Here is a 12,985-nt window from a genome sequence, read left to right as displayed (position 1 = left end):
AATATGTGCTACCATTTTACATTGCTGTTAGACAGATTTGCAACTCCATCTCTTCAGCACACACGAGATTCAATTGACAAAATTCCAATTTCACTCAATTTAACTTTGCAGCATATACAGGAGTTGGTCTACTGCTACCACATTGAGGTTATGTAATTTTGGTTAATCACAAGTTGATCACCGAAGACATAACATAGCACAACCAAACTTAATGAATTAGACAGCAGTAGACCTGCAATTTCTGTGTGATGTGAGGCAAAATGGAGTCTTTTTTTGGTGGAACTCGTTCTTGTGCATTATGGTGTGGAGACGAGACGCAGCACTGTTCAGTACTTTTTCAGAAAATTGCATTTGTATTTTTATATATCTAAGCAATGTTCTTTAATAAAAAAAGGTTTGTTTAATTAATACAGATCTTACAACCATACCTAATCTGTATATATTTTATTTTTTTGTTAAAAAGACTCGAAAAGACTCGAAAATCAAACTGCAGGACTTTGGACTTGACTTGAGACTTGTTGCCTTTGACTCGGGACTTGACTCGGGACTTGCCTGTCTTGACTCGGGACTTGACTCGGGACTTGAGGGCAATGAATTGAGACTTACTTGTGACTTGCCAAACAATGACTTGGTCCCACCTCTGCTACTTACTATTTAATTATTTTATGTTCAATCCACTTAAACTTGTAAAAACGAATGTGCTAACTTAATTTAGTCATGTTGTCCCAACATGAATCGATTGTGTGCAACCAAATTTTTTTTTTTTTTTTTTTGTTACAGTGTAGAGTAATACTGTGAAGCACCACATCGGCAAAAGATTAATACCTATTTTTACATCAATTACTCTTTAGCCCTGAACCTCTGATTCACACATGCAGTAGGAGAATAAATACAAGAGATTCAACAAAATGACAAAGGAGGATAAGACACATGGCAGTTCCAGAGATGATAATCGTGTTCAAGGTATACCGCGGTTTGGAAAAGTAAAGGTTTTAAAACCGCTAAAATTTTCTGCTATACCGTTCATAAGGTACGAGTACGATTTTCTTTATTTACATTTTTTTTTTAGCACAGCAATATCTCCAGCAGAAAAGATCTCCAAAGATGCCATTTTGAATTGTAAAAATATCAGTGTTTTTGAAACAAATGAAGACAGCAGAAGTCAATTATTCATTTGATTTATTTAGCCTGACATGTTTAGTGCTTCAAAATATTTTAAATGTTTCACAAATTAAAATATATTGTGTACAAAAGGATAAAGGGTTTTATTTTTTACCCAGACATTTCAAATTAATATATTTTATAGCAGTAATCTCAATACCGTGATATTTGGATCCAAGGTTATCATACCGTCAGAATCTTATGTCGGACCATGTCTAGTTCCAGGTTGTGTAAAATAGTGTTTGCATAGCCTTAAAGACGTAATAATTGTTGCATCGAGTCACAAAGTCAATATCTTCTTCATGTCTGAAGTAGTGCAAGATATCAGTCAAATGTGTGCTTGGCAGACGTCAAAAAAAGACATGGTGTATGTAAGATGTTCTAGATCAGGGGTGTCAAAATAAATTCCTGGAGAGCTCTGCAAAGTTTAGTTCCAGCCCTGCTTCAACACATCTATCTGTAGGTATCAAACAAACCAAAGGCACTTAGTTAGTTTAATAAGGTGTTTAATTAGGGTTGGAACTAAACTGTGCAGAGCTGCGGCCCTCCAGGAACTGAGTTTGACACCTGTGTTCCAGGGGCCTGTTTCAAAAAGAAGGTCAAGTGAAGACTCTGAATATGTTAATCCCAAATTGTGGGAAACTCTGAGTATTCTGATTTTAATGAGATCAAGCAGGAGAAAGAGTGGCAGGTCAAATCCATTTCTGACTCTTTCGTGTTTGACATACCTCCAACCTGAAATGAAAAGTCCTTCAGAATTTCAGGAATAATATACTCAGAGTTTTCACTTAACCTCCTTTCTAAAAACGAGCCCCAGATCATGTCAGTTAGACAGTTCATTTGTTAGCTTTATCTTACCGCAGAATCGTTTTTAAACAAGTCTGCTGCTTTTCAGACAGTCTGAAAATAAAATATAATGTAGTGCCAACTTCATTTGATGCGCCAGTTGTAATAACGTAAGTGTATATGACACACTTTTAACACATACATCACATTTCTGCATCTGTAAAACTGAAGAGAAAACAGTCTATTACTTCTAATATGCTACTTTAATTCATCAGTTGAACACGTCTGTTGAATCCGTATGAAATATCTAATTCAATTATCAAGCCTTTTCATGTTGTTGCTTGATTTAAATACATGTGTTTTGTTAATATAAAAAGTGATGTGTTTATGTTTACACAACAATGAAATTGAAAAGATGTTTCCTTTGTGGTTTTGAAAGATTTTGTGTACAGACAACAATGTTGTACAATGTGGACACAGCTTTACGGAAATTACTAAAGACACTGTATTTGCATGCAGGGTCAGAATTTGGATATGTCGCTTGGTAAACCAGGCCTCTGTTCAAATTCAGTCCTGTATTCCGCCATTGTTGTTTTGGTTGTCATGTACTCATGAATATCTATCATTAATACACATGCTCACTAGTCACAACGTCACTGTTTTGGGACTTTACGTTGAAAGTCTTGAGCACTTGCTTTCTGCCACTTTCATGCAACCTAATTTGGCTAAGAGCGCAAGTGTGGGTATTGGGACAGGCCCTTTGTCTCTGGAAACAATTAAAATCCAAACCACTACTGAGCACAGAAACAAATGAGTCAGACCTTCAAACTAACTATACTTGAGGTTCATTCCGTGAGCTCACCAGGTAACTCCCTTTCAATGGCTCATTACATTCACTTTACCAACAGCCACATACTATTTCAAGATCTTTTCATTTGACTATCTTAAAAAGCCTGTAAGGTGAGAATTTGCATTTCTCAGAACGCTCTGCTTAGTCTACCGAGCAGCATTAATGCTACTCCAGTTTCAAGGTGGCGGTAGCCCATCCAGTCAAATGAAACACCAATTTGTCTTTGTTGAAAAGAAGAAAAAGTCTGCATACAATACAATTGTTGCTTAAATACATGACGATAAGAAGAGCTTGCATGTGTTGACAGCTACAAAATTAGTTGTAAGTAGTAAGGTTCTGTTGGATGAGTGCTCATTTTACAATTTTTGTGCTTCTATTTTATGGGTAAATGCAAATGCAAAAGATGAACAATCAATCCAAGCAGGGTCAAATAAGTCCCCTGTTCCTTTTTTACTCATCGCCAACTAAACCCACCTAAAATACAGGAAGTCCAGTGTCTGCTGGTTGAACTTCCTTATGTTTTCCAAATGGCATTGGAATACACAATCTGACAAGTCTTGTCGATCCCAGTTGTAAGAGCAACAAATAATAACTTAACTTCTAGTTGATCGGGAAAAGTGGCAGAGGGTAGATTTTTCTGATGAATCAACTGTTAAACTAGACTCAGGAAAGCTCAGGAAAAATCATAGTTTGGGGTTACATTCAGTATGGGGCGTGCGAGAGATCTGCAAAGTGGATGGCAATGGCCTGAGGAATCAAAACATTTGTGCTGCCCATTACATTACAAACAGCAGAACAGGGCAAATTCTTCTCATACCTCAGCTTCCACATCAAAGTTCCTGAAAGCAAAGAAGGTCAAAGAGCTCCAGGATTGGCCAGCCCAGTCAGCAGACATGAACATTATTGAGCATGTTTGGGGTAAGAGAGGAGGAGGAGGCATTGAAGATGAGTACAAAGAATCTTGATGAACTCTGGGAGTCCTGCAAGAACGCTTTCTTTGCCATTCCAGATGACTTTATTAATAAGTTATTTGAGTCATTGCAGAGATGTATAGATGCAGTCGTCCAAGTTCATGAGAGTCATACACAATATTTATTATTTTTCCACTGCAGCATGACTTTATATTCTATACTGTACATTATTTCTGTTAAGTGACAAGACTTTCGTCTAAGCAAAGTCAGACCTTACTGCCCTGATTAAATAATTAAAAATCAAGGCATGATCATATTTTAATTTGGTAAAAGAAGCGTAATCTAGAGGCCTTTGCCTTTTATATAAGCCACTTCTGATCAACTAAAAGTCAAGTTATTATTTGTTACTTCTAAAACTTGGTTAGGAGACAAGACTTGTGAGGTAGTGTACACATGGTGCATTTGCAAATGCATACTATATAGTATGCGAAAAACAATATCGAGAATATGTCAAAATCCACAGTGAAAAAAGGCAAGAAATGCGCATCCACTGAAACTTTACTATCCCATAAGGTCATGTGAGATTATTTCTGAATGTGAGTGAAGCAACAACTGACACGGATAGATCGTGTGTAATGATAAATGGCAGATGTAGTGCATCTTATATAGAATAATATTTCTAGTATTCGTGAAGTCAATTCAAACCTATAATCATTGGGCTTGTCAGAAGACTTGCAGATCGTAGCTCTTTTGTTAATTGTATTGCTTAAACTTTTAGAGGTGCTCCAATAGAGAAGTTTTAGTTAATACAAAAATAACTTATAAGCCGATCATCTATATGCATTTTGATAGGTTCACTTTTGACAGGTTCTCTACCCACAAAGGGTTGGACTGTCAATACAAATCTAACCCAGTAACTCTGCTTTTTTAATCCATCGTCATAGTTCTAATCTGTGTTCTAATAAGGTTTGCTAATGTGTATATATGCTGCAATGTCTTGCCTCAGCTACCTACTGTAAATAATTAATCGGTATTTTGAAATCTGGCGATGATGATGATGGTGCTTCTCTCCAAGATAGTCAGACTCTTGATCAGCCAATGACAACGCGGCTCATGACTACCATACGACGATCACGTGACGCTGAAGGACTACCAGATCCTCAACGCCGAATCCAGAGCAGCAGCATCAGGCCACGCGGGAGGAAGGTTACTCGCGGTCATTGACATTCATCATCAGTGCAGTGTGTGTGTGTGTGTGTGTGCGCGCCCTTACACCCTCATCAGTGTACTACAATTTGCCAGAGGAGGCTGCTGATTGAGTTACCAGGCAATTTAAGGAAGTGGTATCTGTGACTCGGCTACTTTTTTGTGTTTTTTTATGTCGAGAGCTGCTTAAATTTATTTAATGTTTATTGTCTATATTTTTTTATGTTTTATTTATTATTTTTATTGCATTGTTAATTTCGTGTTCCAAAATGATTAAATATGCCTACTGTTGTTGTGTTGCTTTATAAATTAAGTCTTATAGGTTAAAATTTTGCAACGAATGATCGAACCAATTAGCGATTATTTGATCAGTATTAAATTAGCTTTTTTTACTTTAAATAACATTAGATATGCAAGATCACGTGGCAACCGGAAGATCTTGCTTGGTCGCTAATGACGTAAATGTAAACACCAGCAACTTGTAGGAATTACATAAAGATTTAATTGCATCTCTAAAATAAGACTTAAGTATTAATTCTCATGAGAAAGTTGTAAAGATGTTACTCACCAATGGTGTATTATTGGGCGTCCAGGTGTTGAAATTGTCACCGAAAGTAAAGTTTCATGCAAATGCCAGATTCAGAGATAGATTTTAATCAGTTGTGAATCGTGATGCGAGAGAGACAATTAATGCTTCTATGATGTTTCTATTCATGTGTGAGACAGACAGAAACCCACACCGGTTGACCTGATGAAGTTCACGCCTGCTCATAAACGCAGAGTGAGAGAGAGAAGCGCGCCAATAATCAATCGCGCACACGCCCACAAAAATCCCGGAAAAGAGCAGCGCCACCTGCTGTTCACTGGAGCCGTATATCACTGGTTAACTATAGTTCAGCTTGGCAGTGGCTGACACTGTAACCTGGTATGCTAACTAAAACCACATCATTAGAGCCACAGTTGGGTTCAAAGTGACACCAAAAAAGAAATGACACACTGTGCATATGTATTATTTAGTCAGTAACCTATTTATTTTTCATTCTTTGTGTTTTGAAATTGTAGTTTTGAAATTGTAATTGTAGATTGAAAAACTGACCGTATACACAGTTGAAGTCAGAATTATTAGCCCCCTTGTTTATCCCCACCCCCCCCCCCAATTTTTGTTAACAGAGAGTTTTTTTTAGCACATTTCTAAACATAATAGTTTTAATAACTCTTTTCTAATAACTGATTTATTTTATCTTTGCCAAGATGACAGTAAATTATATTTTACTAGATATTTTTCAAGACACTTTTATACAGCTTAAAGTGACATTTAAAGACTTAACTAGGTTAATTAGGTTAACTAGGCAGGATAAGATAATTAGGCAAGTTATTGTATAATGATGGTTTGTTCTGCAGAATATCGAAAAAAAAATTGGCCTAAAGGGGCTTATTATTTTGTCCTTAAAATGGCTTTTAAAAATTAAAAACTGCTATTATTCTAATTGAAATAAAACAAATAAGACTTTCTCCAGACGAAAAAATATTATCAGACATACGGTGAAAATTTAATTGGCCTATTAAACATAATTTGGGAAATATTTAAAAAACAAAACAAATTCAAAGGGGGGCTAAAAATTCTGACTTCAACTGTATATGAAGAGTTTGGATATTTGGATATTTTCTTCTAAAATTAGCATTTGCTCTGACTCTTGTGTATAGGCTCAGAAATTTTACTTTTATAGTGACGAATAAGTTATTTTCATTGCCTTTAAATTGAAATACTTGAACATAAACATAGGAAGCTGAGAAAAATGCTCATTTTAGGAGAAAATATCAGGTGGCATTAGAGGTTTTTGCATCTGATCTTTCAAATATATAATTACTATTATATTAAATGCAAGTAAAGTGTCTACTGTAATGTTTCAAATAACTTGTGAATATAAAATATAGGTGGTGTTTCATTGTCATTCAGCGCAAAGTTTAAGCAGCATTAAGCACTTCATCTGATCTGTACTTATTTGAATATATTAAAGAGACTAAATAGAGAATAATAACTTCTTTCTGGTATTTTAAATGGCTAAAATGTACTGGTTTGAAGGACAGAAGCAACACAATAACAATTTAAAATGATTTATTAATTTATTTATATTTTTAGGCAGCACATTGATTGTTAAATGGAGTTTTTAAACATCTCACTAAATGTTAATTATGCTGTGCATTTGAACAGATTTAATATCTGCAAGACAGTTTTAACATGGCTTCAAAATTGTTATAAAAAGTTTTATTATGAACAAAATCTCTAGTAAAATCTCATAATAAACAAGAACAAAAAACTGGAGTAAACAATAATTCAATCTGTCTAAACGTATCATTACTGCTAAACAGTACAGCAGAATGGCAGGGGGGGTGTTTTATTTGTTTATTTATTTATTAGCATTTTCAATATTTTTATGTTGCTTTTAAATTGGATTAATTTAATAAATTGGATACGTGTATGTATATGATTTTTTAATAATAAAAATAATAAACAACCACAAATGATCTATAACATAATGTCCTCAACGTTTAATAGACAAGAATATAAAATAAAACAATAAACGAAAATATGCAAATGATACTCTTTTATTTCATTTCTTTCAACATATACAGTGAACTGTCAAGAGGTGAGTGTGCTTTTATGTAACTAGACACCATGTTCTACTTTACACCTTTATTATTCATCATCATTATTATTATTGTTATATTATGACGTGATCAACGTTTTAATCATAAAAATGCCATTAAAATATATTGATTTAAACTACATATAAAGTAGTAGGCAATTCAGTGCATACTGGATGAGTGTTAATTCTACTGCAGGGATATACCGCCACAATGCGGTGACTATGGGGAACTACGCCTGAAAATGATCTAAGAGTATCGGTATACCTGACAGGTATATATATATATATATATATATATATATATATATATATATATATATATATATATATATATATATATATATATATATATATATATACATACATACATACATACACACATACATACACACACACACACACACACACACACACACACACACACACACACTTTTAAAGTTTATAGATTGTATTACAAAGCTGCATGATTCAGACATGGTAGAATGTAGGTTTGATTCTGTCTTTCTTTTTTCTTTACTGCTATAGTTTGGCAACCCACGCGGAAAGAAATGTAACCCAAGAACTTCTTGAGCAGTTTATCAACTTCCGCTGGCAGTTAGCGCGGCAAAATGACATGTTTTGGCGGAGAAAGTGCAGATCCGAGGCGCGTATGTGTGCCGCTCGCCGCGGGAATCAACCCGGTGCAGAGCGCGTTAGGGGGAGGGGCTAACACCGGACTCCTCCCACTCTCGCTTTTTAGCCCTTGACGTATGAAGAGGACGGTAGCAACAGTTGCCTCGAGACCCCCGCTCGCCATAGTGACTGTAGTCGTGGAGACAGTTACTTACCAACGGGAGCAACACTCAGCAACAGCAGCAGCAGCAGCAACTGGAGGAGAGAGAGAGGGAAAAGAACAGTAAAGCCAGGGCAGATCTAAGCACAAGGCTGAGGTGAATATCTTTTTACTGCTTGGAGAGATCAAAAATGAGTTGAATGTAAATGTGTCGGGCCACGGAGGTTGAGTAATGTACATCTGGACGTGTTTTCACGCCCTTTGCTGCCTGTTGGAGTCACATTAGCACGCTAGTTGGTTAGCTCATCTGCTTCGCCAACTTCTGTCTGTTTGTTTTGAAATCGTTCAAACTAATACAAAACAAATACAAGTGTGCTTTATTTGTGCGCTGAAAGCCTGGGGTGTTGGTTATCGCGACGGTAAGATTAATATCTGAATTAACTGGTTTAATTGACGAGCTGACCAGCTTACCAACTGGCTAAACTTTCTCTAAAAGCAGAAAGTGTTTTTAATCCAGCGGCAGGACTTACTTAGCCGCTTTGTTCGCTCCGTGAATCGCTTTAAATCTCGTGGACGCGCTTGAGTTGTTTCGGGTTGACTGATGTGGACCGGTTTGGATTGATTGAAGAGCTCATGGTAAAATTGTTTTAATTAAAAAATCGATCCATCCGATATACTTTACGTGCCGCTTTCCGCCTTGTCAGTGTTCTCTGGGACTCGGAGCTTCAGGTTTGAACGCATCAACAGGTTGCTGAAGTCAGTCAAGAAGAGCGGAGCCCTATAAAAGTGATGCGGGTTTGAACAACGAGCGGCGCAACTTTTCAAACTCTTAGATTATCTGTTGCTTATTAGACTATTAAACTTCTGAGCTGTCCTATGTGACATTTGCACTACAATCTCAAAACTTAAATTCACAAAAAAAGTATGTTAACATTATATCGAAACATCTGTTTATAACAGCTAACCACAGAGTTATAGAAGCAGAAAAATATCAATCCGTAAACATTTGTTATATTTTAAATATAAAAGACCAGATAAGTCTGCGAGTTTACAGTGTGCAACATACCTTGTAGTAATTCTATGAATTAAACTGCACAATCCTAAAGAAAAATGCTTATCGAAAGGATAAGAATTGGTTTATTATGGAAGAAAAACAATTAATTTTATTTTATTTGACATGTTTTGGTGTTGAGCTCTGTTATGGATGTGACAGATGTAAAATTGCCACTTGTGTAATTTTGGTAATTTAATTATAATTATTTGAAAACATTAACATAGACATTTTTGAGTATTTTTAAAGCACTGTAAAATGCTTGCACAAAAAAAATTCAATATTTATCGCTATTTTGGCGAAAACTTTTTTCTTGACAAGATTGTCATTTGCATGGAATTGCTCTTTCGCTATCTTGAAGGAAATTACATTTTCTTTTTTGTCATCCGGTTTAAATCTGGTTGTCTTATCTGCACTAATGTGTTTGCAGGCTGTCAAAGAGTCATTGGCGAAAATCTGTTTTTGTAGGAAGATTTCAAGATGTTAACACAAAACCGAGTTCAATACAGCATTTAAAAACTACAAATGTTTAGTCTGTTTAATTGTTAGGAGATTATGAGAATATATTAACAAATAAACTTGGTTACACTGTTTTGATGGTCCCTATTGCACATTTTGTTGACTAAATACCAATTCCTTCTCATTTGAGTAGTAGTGTCTGCTTGATACCTGCTGATACGGCTCCTTTAACAGACATTTAACTGACTATAAGAAACCTTGCAAGTACCGTTGAATTATTAGTCCCCCTGAATTATTAGCCCCCTTGTTTATTTTTTCCCCAATTTCTGTTTAACGGAGAGATTTTTTTCAACACATATCTAAACAAAATAGTTTTTAACTACTTTATTTTATCTTTGCCATGATGACAGTAAATGATATTTTAATAGATATTTTTCAAAACACTGATACAGCTTAAAGTGACATTTAAAACTAGGCAAGTTAAGGTAATTAGGCAAGTTATTGTATAACGATGGTTTGTTTGGTTTATTATCGGGGAACAAAAACAGCTTAAATGGGCTCCAAAATAAAACAAAGAAGACTTTCTCCAAAAGAAAAAATACTGTAAAAAATTCTTGCTGTGTTAAATAACATTAGGAAAATATTTAAAAAAGAGAAAAAATTTAAAGGAGGGCTAATAATTCTGACTTCAACTGTATGTAAACTTACACTAACCCTAACCCCAACCTAACAGTCTACTTATATAATCTATTGAGAATTAGTTGGCATGTAGGTGCAATGTAACTTAAATTCAACAAAATGGGTTAAAGGGACATCAAAATAAAGTGATACTATAAACGTTTGCCAAAAATGTCACATTTGTCAAGAGAATCTTGTTAGAGAATATTACTGAAATGTGAAACATGTAAGTGAATCCACTTTTGATCACCTCCAAGTTAGTGTGGTCAGGGTGGTTAATGCGAAACTGTGAATCATGTTGCCTAAAAATATTTTATTCATGAAAGAAATCTCCATAATTCAGAGTGTGATCATTATTTGAGCTGCTTTTTTCCTTTTTTAAATTGTAAATGTATATTTTAAACAGCATCAAATATTTAATATTTTCATAAAGTTTTTCAATTTCCTGTTATACAGCTGATATGAATCTTTAATATAAATCACACTCTTTCAGTGCCATTTCCAAATATAAACATATTTCTGATACTTCATTAGTTTTCTTTTTGACATGATTAATCCCTCTCCCTCCTCCCCCCAAAATTCAGTTTTTTACTTTTTCCATCTGTCAAACTTTATTATAACTTAGTAGAGCTGTGTCATAGATGTAAAACACTGTACTGTAGTAATTGTGAGCAAATGAGATCTGCATTTGCATTATTAACATAATGAGATCAGGGGTGGCTGTTGACGCTAACAGTTTGTCAACAGCTTGACTGTGATCATCCAAAGCTGCTGTAATTTTTTTAGAGTTGCATCTCGTCGCCGTGGCAATGTTACACCTGCTTAGCAGAGAGCCTGGTAATGAGCCCTCTTCATGACAATAGCATGCGGTCCAGGTGTCGGCCCTCATTGGGCTGTGCATTTCTATTGATCTCTCTTTATTCGAGAGTGTCCGTGCCACTGAAAGCGCAGCTGATAATGAGGGTAATTGGCAAAGAGAGAGAGCCAGATCCTGATGCAACACACAGATCATGTTGGGTGACCCGTTCTTTACCATTTATAACAGTGGGTAGTTTTGATCATTTCACCTTTTCTGCAGCTCCCGTTCAAGGATGTTACAGATGAGGCCTGTCAAAGTGGGAGCGTGTTTGTCGCGCTGTGTGACGGGTCTCTCAGCTGAAGGGGGTAAAACAGTGGAGCGACATGTCTGTCAGGTGCTTCACTGAGCTCTGAAATGGTCCCCAAAACGCAGCTTCACAACACAGCATCTCCAAAGCCATGAGATCCGGTTTCTGTAATGAAATATGTTGTTACAGGTGCATGTCCAGGCTGGAGGAGAAATGAATGATTCATGTAATTGAAGTTAATTATTGATGGGGCCAATCGCTGCTTCCTGGGCTGTGTGATGTCCAGTTAGCTTGTTTTCGCAGGGTTTGGTTTGCACACTTGCGCTCTTTTAGCCTTCAGTCTTGAGTGTCAGAAGGTTGTTATTAATATGTCTGACTCCATAAGTAGTTTAAAATAATTTCATTGTAAATAGTCTAAAAAAATTTTTATTCAATATGTTAATTCAGGCCCGTTTGTGGGTGTAGAAACTGTGTTAGTCCCTTTTTAAAGCCTGGCTATACTTTAATTTTATACATTCTCACCCAGACGGATACGTTTGACATGTTTTATACAACTAGGCATGGGCCGGTACAAGATTCTGATGGTATGATAACCTTGGATAAAAATATCACGGTTCATGGTTTGACGATATAGTGGTTACTGCTCTAAAATATATTCTTTTTGAATGTCTGGGTAAAAACAGGGTTTATGCCGGTTTCATCACGTCAAATATAAGAATTTTTAAGGCCTTTTTAAGACCATTATCAATGAAATTTCAGACTTTCACAGGGCAAAACGCTAATAATTTTCTGTAATAACCAGTGGAATTTTTTTACTTGCCTAATTAAAATTAAAATTAATTTTACATAATGTGTTAAAATAAAGCAAACTCTAGTTATACGCATGCATATTTTTAATAACACAATCTTTCTTAAAAAAAGATTTTTTTTAATGTAATTTTGTTTCCTAATGTTCAAAAAAATATTTAATAAAAATATTTTTTGATTTAGGTCTAAATCAAGGTTAATGTTTATTTTATTTAATAATAGAATATAAATGTATTTATTAATATTTATTTAGCTCTAGATAAAAAAAAAGCTAAATAAAAAAACAGCACATTTTTTGGTGTCATTTATTTAATTGACACTCACAATGACATACTAATTTAAAAGTCTTTGAAAATCAAACCAAAACAGAATATTTTTCACGAATGCAATGTAGCATAAACAATATTAAATTAAAGACAATCAGAATGTCTCAAAGTTTTAAAAGCTATAATACATTACAACATAAATTTATGCATAAATACATGAAAACATTGAGAACTTTTAAACAAATGTTATTGTAAGGATGTTTTTTATAGGTGGATTTGTCAGT

At 35.1% G+C, this 12,985-nt stretch overlaps 2 protein-coding genes across 5 annotated transcripts in view; one reads left to right on the top strand and one right to left on the bottom strand.

Moving 5' to 3' along the window:
- The window catches only part of acsbg2 (acyl-CoA synthetase bubblegum family member 2), a 51,762-nt gene extending 46,070 nt beyond the window's left edge, over nucleotides 1–5,692 (bottom strand). Inside the window, exon 1 of the mRNA XM_005166789.5 lies at nucleotides 5,483–5,692. The gene's annotated coding sequence lies outside the window, so the exon portion shown is untranslated. The remainder of the gene's footprint in view (nucleotides 1–5,482) is intronic.
- A 2,664-nt stretch (nucleotides 5,693–8,356) lies between these two features.
- rfx2 (regulatory factor X, 2 (influences HLA class II expression)) overlaps nucleotides 8,357–12,985 on the top strand; it is a 65,115-nt gene continuing 60,486 nt past the window's right edge. For 3 of the 4 annotated variants that reach the window (XM_068222937.1, XM_005166838.5, XM_005166837.5), the window contains exon 1: nucleotides 8,357–8,491. The gene's annotated coding sequence lies outside the window, so the exon portion shown is untranslated. 4 annotated transcript variants of the gene reach the window in all.

This window comes from Danio rerio, chromosome 8 (genome assembly GCF_049306965.1).
Source record: "Danio rerio strain Tuebingen ecotype United States chromosome 8, GRCz12tu, whole genome shotgun sequence".
In the NCBI taxonomy this organism is placed as follows: Eukaryota; Metazoa; Chordata; class Actinopteri; order Cypriniformes; family Danionidae; genus Danio; species Danio rerio.
The sequence above is the reverse complement of the archived record's forward strand: the minus strand, read 5'-3'. Positions and strand labels throughout refer to the sequence as shown.